Genomic DNA, 8584 nt, shown 5'->3' with positions numbered 1-8584 from the left:
TAAGTTCAGTATCATTCAATCAGAAACCCTTAATGTGTATACACCATTCTCACTAAGTTCACTTAAACTCATGTTTGGACCACTGTTCATAGCTGGAGATACCTATTTATCTCCCAGAATAAAAGGGAGGCTCCGTGCTCAAGTGGAACAGAAGATTCAAGGTGGGACTGTTGGGTGACATTACAGTGAACACCAGGGACTGCTCCTCAGAGACAGAAAGTGTCCCTTTCATTCCTACTGGAGGAGCAGTATCTAGATTGTCCTGAGCAGGAAAATATCATCCCATTCTAGCAAATATCCTGGGAGATACAAGGAATGAAGGTAGATTATGAAATCAATTTACATTTCTTTCTGAGGCAGAGACATTTGAGAACCTTGACCCAGGAGTAACACTTCCAGATAGCAAGGTGAGGTCAGTGTGGGCCCTGTATTGACCTATGAATAGTTATTTATGTTAATCACCAAATATTTAAAACTTATAGCATGTGAGAGAAAAGTCTCCCAAGAGTCTCAGCTAAAACTAATCAGTGAAGTTTTAAGAACACAAACAAGTAGGAAATTTAAATTCATGTGATTGCTACAAGTAAAGCAAGATGCTATCAGTAGATGACCTTTGTGTATGACCGCTGACAACATACACAACTTAAGATGTGAAGTGCTCAGCTAGCATACTCAGTGCCATGAACCCAAGGCAGAGCTTCTCTGTGAGTCATCATCTCTGAAACATGGTCTGCAAAGAGTGGCAACAAACCTTCTCTTCCTCCAAGTTCAAAGTTACCTTTACTGTTATTGATTGTTTCCACAGTTAACTGAGCTCTCCTGGATAGAAAGGTTTGACTAACCTTCTCTGAACTTCTCCCACCCATGTACAAATGGACCTTCCTCTGCACATGAGGCCTGTTCCTCTCAGGCCTGCTGTTCTCCTTCCCAGATTAGAAACTGGACACCTTTCAAGCCTACATTCTTCTTAAGTCATCTATCAACTTTGGGTACATGATAGGCACAACCTGACATTGAATGTCAAATGACACTTGCCTACCAGAAAATGAATATGGTCCAGGGGTCCTAAACATGGAAACTGGCCAGGTAAGGTCAGGTAAACCCCATACTATCTCCATGTAGAGATGAAAATTGACACACCTTCCCAAGCACACTTTCTCAGCTGTCTCATCCTGCATAGCAGTTCTTTGCTGAGCTTCCTTACTTCCAGTGACTGATGAGAGTACATGAGAAGATGCCTGATTTCTGGAAAGCCCTGGGCCCCATAAACCTCAGCAGCAGTAGCAGCAGCAGCTTCTGATCAAAGGTTATTCCAGAAACTGAAAATACCTGATGTTCCTGTGGTGATTTGAATATGCTAAGCCCAGGGAGTGAGATTATTTGAAGATGAGCCCTCATTGGATAGGTGTAGCCTTGATTGAGGAAGTGTGTCACTGCAGATGTGACCCTTATGTTCCTTGTCCTAGCTGCATGAAAATCAGTTTTCTAGTAGCAGCCTTCAGATGAAGATGTAGAACTCCCAGCTCCTCCTGCACCATGTCTGCCTGGATGCTTCCATACTCCCACCTTGATGATAATGAACGAAACTGCTGCACTTGTAAGCCTAACTCGAATCAATGTTCTTCTTATAAGAGTTGCTTTGGTAATGGTGTCTGTTAATAGTAGGAAACCCCTAAGTAAGTCACTTTCTACCACAGATCATGAGGTTAGTTGAGTGATGTCTTCACTTGAGGAGACATGGCCTCTTGTTAAGGTGCGATTCTCCTAAGCAATTTCAGGCTCTCTTCAGGCATAGGCATTGGCTATAAAATTAATCTTCCCAGTGTCTTTTTCTCTCCAAACAATACATTTTGTATTTCTTTTTGCCCCATTTGCTCTTTTTCATTGAAGACGTACAACCACAGTATGACAGAGGCCATACTGGACTCTCTTCAAATTTTCATCAAATTAATTTGTTTATTATTTTAAATTTAGCTTCAGGTAAGTTTTTAGGATGTGGGCAGTAGGTAGCCACATTTTTGTAAAAGCATCTTAGGAATTATCCTAGACCAGTTACAAACATTTTTTACTTCTGAATCCCCTTCTCCTGGGTTTCCACAGTCTGAATACCTCTGGGCACTCCCAATCTCCTGCCAGTGTACCCCATTAAACTCTTCTTAGAGTACTAGGCCACTTCCAGTTCAAAGTTCCAAAGTCTTACATTTTCCTCAAAACAGAAATAAGCACAAGCTGGCATGGTCAGATGTCACGCAGCAAGAGTCCACTCCATTACATCACCTTCTGCATTACTTACCTCGTATTTCTGTGACAGAAATGCCATGAGCACAACAAACTATAAAGCAAGTAGGTGATTAGTGATCCTATTTCAGAGACCACGTGTTACCACAGGGTAAGTTCTATGAGTACATGGGATGGTGGAAAGAGCAGGAGGCTGAGGTATGACATCTAGAATTACAAGTACAAAGAAGAGGGTGCATTGGGAGTGATGAAAATCACTGTAACCTTAAAGTTCAGCCCCACTGACATTCTATCTCCAGCAGGGGCACACCTCCTGAATCTTCAGAGCATCATGAACTGGGAAAGGAGTACTCAAATGCCTGAGACAGTGGAAGATAGCTCATTCAAAATGTCATGGTGTCTCTCAGGAGAGATCTACATCCGGTTCCTGTTAACCTGCACTTCTTTGCTTCATCCATCTTATGTAGGTTGGTGGCTGTATATGTATGGGTCACATGTGGGGCAGGCTCTGAATGGGTATTCCTTCTGCCTCTGTTCTAAAGTTTGCCTCCCTATTTCTTCCCAAGGGCATTCTTGTTCCCCTTTTAAAGAAGGAGTGAGGCATTCTCATTTTGGTCATCCTTCTTGAGTTTCATGTGTTCTGTGGATCTGGGGTAATTCAAGCACTTGGGCTAATATCCACTTATCAATGAGTGCATACCATGTGTGCTCGAGACCCCATATGAACAACAATGCCGACCAACCAGAGCTTCCAGGGACTAAGCCACTACCCAAATACTATACATGGACTGACCCTGGGCTCCAACATCATAAGTAGCAATGAATAGCCTAGTAAGGGCACCAGTGGAAGGGGAAGTCCTTTGTCCTGACAAGACTGAACCCCCAGTTAACGTTGGGGGAGGGTGGTAATTAGGGGAGTATGGGGAAGGGAACACCCATGGAGAAGGGAAGGGGGAAGTGTTAGGGAGATATTGGTCTGGAAACCAGGAAAGGGAAATGTCATGGTGATTCAGGAATTTGAATCAGTAACAGAGAGAACCTTCACTCTGGGTCAATGTGTGTTGCTGCAAAGCCAGCAAGCTGCTCTCCCTCCTCTTGCACATAAGATGTGGATTAAGTAAAAATGTAAACAAGCATCTGAATGGAAAATCAGCAGCCCTGTTAATCTGGTCACACTTACAGGATAGGTCTGTAGGTGCTGGATACTGAAATTGCAGGAGCCAACACAAACTCAAACCCTCTAGTCTTCAGGAATAAAAATACCACAGAAGCAAAAAGGGGCAAGGACAAGAAGCAAACACTCACTCACTCAACAGATGAAATTACACCTAGCCCTAACTCACAGACCTACTTCTTAAACAGCATACCTTCTGCTGGTACCTACTCAACACGATCCTAAATGCTACAATCAAAACAAATAGTTTCTTATTTTGTTGAGTATGACTTAAAAACACTAAAGTCCTCTGAAGGAAGTGAATGGAATCTTATCAGGGCCTGGGGAGGTCAGCTAAATGAGTACAGAGTAACAAAACTACATAACCCAATTTCCCCACCAGGAAGCAGAAACCAGACTGATGTCAGTTGCCAATTCCTGAGGGTTTAACAGCAGCCTGCAGACTGGAAGGACTGAAGAAGGTCAGATTCAAATACAGTTACACTGAAAGTTCACTTTAGGAATGGGAAGGGTAGCAACTGGACAGTGCTGTGTGTGTGTATGTGTGTGTGTGTGTGTGTGTGTGTGTGTGTGTTCCATGCATGTGTTTCTGTGTGAGTGTGGTTGGGTTGTTGTTGTTGTTTGGTTAATTTGAGACAGAGTGTCACCACAAACTGAATCTGTCCTAAAACTCTCCCTGTACACAAGGGTGGTTTGGACAGTAAAGAGACCTTCTCTCTCCTGAAAGGTGGGATTAATGTTGTGTAGCACCAGCTATGGGTGACTTTAAATTTCAAATTCTGAAGATTTTATAAATCTCCTTTTCCTTGCTTTAACAATGCTGGTGATTACAGCAATACATGGTACACTGAGACAGAACAGAATATACAGTGTGAGATTCTGAGATGGTTCAGAGGTGAAAGGAATAGCTGATGATCTGAGTTTAGTTCCAGAGGCACTGTTAATAATCAAAACCAAATGTAGCCCACTTTTATCCTTTGTAAAAATCAGTCAGGGCATCCAGTCAGAGATTAAAGTACTTTTGGTGTTGTGATGCTACACAATCATAAGACTGATTCCTGTGGAACAGGCTAGTGGAGCAGACAGTAATCAACAGGACATCAGAAAACCTTCAGAGCAGGAACTAAAAAGGTAGCTCAGGGTTTCAAAGCACTGGCTGCCTTTGCAGAGGACCTTCACTTGTTTTCTAACACTTCCAAGTCAGCTCACAGCCATCTGCAACTCAAGATCTAGAATATCTTACCCTCTTCTGATTTTGTGGGCACTACATAATACACACAGTGCACATATACTCATGTACACCCTTGCTGGACAACCATAATCCAACCACAGATGGGACAGACCTCGCCACCTTCAAGCATGCCATTTTGAAGGAGGAAGCTTTCTTGTTAAAAGCACTGGAGAACAGCAGGCACAAGGACATCTGACCACACTTTCCTCCTGAGATCTAGATATGGAATCCACACATAACTCTGGTCTTCTCACTGAAAAGAGGTCATCCTTGGGTAAGGAGCTTTCATCTGATCCTGTTTTCCTCTTGGATCCCATTTTAGGAAAGCATTTCTGTTTGTCTAAGTCTGCACAGATTCCCAACACCCTTCCTAGTCATGTCTGACAAATCCATATGGAAACCACTGTGTAACTGGATTCTTAGTGTATAGCATCTCTCTCCTTCATGCTACCCTCCTTTTATAATGCAGATTTCATAGGAAAATCATATTCTTTGTATATTGACAAATCCCACATTGTTTACATGTGGCTAATGTTTCTTCCTCAGCATGCTTGCCTGGACACAGGGCTGGATGCAGGTATTCTGGAGACAAGGCAAGATTCAGGTTCTCTGGTAGCCATAGGACGGGAGCCATCACAGCTGTGGTTCAGTGCATGGAATGTATTCACAAAGAAGACTCTGTCAGCCCCAAGGCCAGCTATATGCACAGGGTACTAAGGAGAGGGACCTCATTGCTACTGTTGATGTTGCATTTTCCCTTTGTTCTGACTGTTTTAAATGGAAATGCCCATACACAACAAAATTCGCAGGATATCTGACAGCCACGCACAGATGCACATGCAGGTAAAACACCAATGCATGTGAAATAAAAATAAATAATTTTAAAGTAGTATATAAAAGAGAGAGACTGGTGTTTATATAAGAGAAACATCCCCTCAAAAACTATTTACTGTCCTGAAACCTCTTTCTCATGGGCAGAGGACATGAAATTCTTTTTCTCCACACTTCTCAGTGTGTGCTGGGGTACTCTAGCTTTACAAGTATTTGGTGAAACATTGAGGATCTTAGAAAGATGAACATCATGTTGCATGTCAGCTGTCTTTAGTCCCTCCTGAGTTCCATGTTTTCAGTTGAAGATCTCTTGCAGTGGGTTCTGTATCATGAGTTATAGTCATGGGCTGTGGAACTTCATTTACTACATGGATACAGGGACCACAGAGTGGTCACCTGGTACTTCCCTAGTCCATGAACATGACCCATGCCCAATCACAAGCCGGAATTGGGTCCTCAGAGCTGCCACCAGGAATGTATGTAGACAAAACTAAGATGTCTGAGGAGGGTAAGGAGTAACAGTGTCAGGTTGAGGCCTGTTTCAAATTCAGAATTGCCAAGTAGGTATTTCAGTTAACTGCCTTCATATTTCCCTAGTGGGTGAAATCTTAGCACTTGTTAGATTAGATCTTTGAGCCAGAGAGCTAACACTGCTAAAGCAAAATCTTTATATAGATTTATATATCTCTATATATCAGGAGTGTCACCCATGTTACTGTTTCTGGTTCCAGAAGAGGTACAGACACATATTTCCTCACTCATGGTGAGTACAGTACAAAGGAAACCAGAGCATTCCTTACACCCCTTAGGACTTCACAATGTAAGGATCACCAGCACACTGGGATCTGACAGTGAAAGTGTCTGTGACTTAACTAAGGCACTAGGGACTACTTACATCATCAACGGCAAGGGTCACTTTTCCAGGGATGGCACTGCAGAGATCAGACAGTAGGTCCCAGAAAGCCCATCACATTCAACTTCTTCCTGTGCTCCTAACACACCTGAACCCCAAATCTAAGAACTGGCAAACCCTTTAAGCTGCTGCTGTACTTTCACACCCTGCTTCCCTGGACTCTGGGTTCTTCCTCCTGATGTTCTGCTCCCAAGACCCTGCTTTGCACCCAGCCTTGTTCTTTCTTTATTTTTATTTCATGTTGCCACCTTTACATGTGTTCTGAGTAGGTCAGCTATGGGGTAGGATCATGAATTATGTTGCTGTACACAAACACACACACACACACACACACACACACGTACACATGTGCACACATACACACACACAGGTACCAATTTAAGACAAGGCAGACTGTTTATCTGCAGGGACTACAATGCCTGCAAGAATTGGGAACCTGAAAAAAGAGCACTACACTTCAAAACAAAAATCCAAGGAAAATAAACAACTGGAGTGTCAGTGGAGGTTGTGTCAGAAGAGCCTGTGAGAAGATGAAGGGCACACTGAACACCCAGCCAAACTGGAAACGTCTGAACCTGAACTGTGCAGCATCCACCCTGCAGTGTGGCATGCTGTGGGGGTGTCTGAGAAACCATATCTCATCACCAGTATTGGCATTTATTTAGACCAATTATTTGGGGGTTGGAGATTAATTAAAATTTATATAGATGAATTCATGATGCATAAAGAGTACAACATAGCTGTTCAGAACCAACTGTTGGATGTGTCATTAATGGATAATTCCTTAAATACTTCTGAACACAAGGATGAAAAATTTAGGATTAATCTCTGTTCTACTAGTGGATAACACACTATGTGTGCACCACACTGGATGGGACCAACCATCAAAGGAAAGCTACTATCTTTTCCATTTTTTGCAACTGCAGTAGCCTACGCAAAGGAAACACTCACATGTGTCTCATCAGTCAATCAGTCTACAGGGCAGAGATTACCTATGCCAATCTCAGAGACAGAACAGCATTTTCTGTTTCCAGTTCAACTATCTTTTTTCTTTAACCTGTAACCCAGGATCCAAAAGAAAAATACATCAACACAGCACTTACCTGCCCACACTGAAACACCATTAATGAACAGAGAACAAGGAATGGTAGAAACAGTCTCAGCAAGGAGAAAGTCAACTGTCAGGTTGTGAAGACTCCTTCACATACTGCAGAGAGAAGACAAGTCAGCCTCAGCAAGCTACCCACACACACCCCATGGCTCTGAGCCCATCAGCACCAGACCAGACCTGAGGACTACCACAGATGCAAGCTTTACATTCCAGACTCTTTATCCTTTGGTCAGTAAGTTGGCAGAAAAAGTAGCTGGGAAGCACAGTTTACAGAGAAAGCCATAGAAGCAGTTCAGCCTTAAAAAACAAAATGTGTGTGTGTGTGTGTGTGTGTGTGTGTGTGTGTGTGTGTGTGTGTGTGTGTGTGTGTGTGTAGGTCCTCATAAGACATAGGTAGTCTTGGGAAATCAAGGAAAGAAAGAATTGTTTTGTGAAGCTGAGATTGGGGAGAATGAAGGTTGGATGTTGGAAGGAAGCTAGAGCATGGTGGGATTTTATGAGCCAAAGAAGTGAAATTCGTATTTAATGCCCTTAAGACAACTGGTCCAGGTGCAGTGTTCCTGATGGTGGCTCAGTGTTTCAGCTGTGGATTTAGGGAATTCAGAACATCATACTGAAAATAATCTCTCAGACTAAAGAGTCAAATTCCTGCTGGTGCTCCAGTCTCATCAGAGAAGAAATTAAGTTCCTCCTCCTGTGGATCCTCTCATTTTTGTCATTTTCTCCTGCAGGAAATTCAGTCCTTCCTTTTATGGGGCTACTCATACCTGCAGGTGATTTAGACCCTCTTGAAGGAAATTCTGTTTCCAGATCGGGATGCAGACCATCCTGTTAGGAAATTAACTCTCCAGTTCCAACCACCTGAGTGAGGTAACCCAATCACAGAAAAACACACATGGTATGCACTCATTGATAAGTGGCTATTAGCCCAAATGCTTGAATTGCCCTAGATGCACAGAACACATGAAACTCAAGAGGGATGACCAAAATGCGAATGCTTCACTCCTTCTTTAAAAGGGGAACAAGAATACCCTTGGCAGGGAATAGGGAGGCAAAGCCAAAAACAGAGGCAGAAGGAACACCCAT

Source organism: Rattus norvegicus, chromosome 1 (genome assembly GCF_036323735.1).
Source record: "Rattus norvegicus strain BN/NHsdMcwi chromosome 1, GRCr8, whole genome shotgun sequence".
NCBI classification, from domain to species: Eukaryota; Metazoa; Chordata; class Mammalia; order Rodentia; family Muridae; genus Rattus; species Rattus norvegicus.
This window is presented reverse-complemented; position numbering follows the sequence as displayed.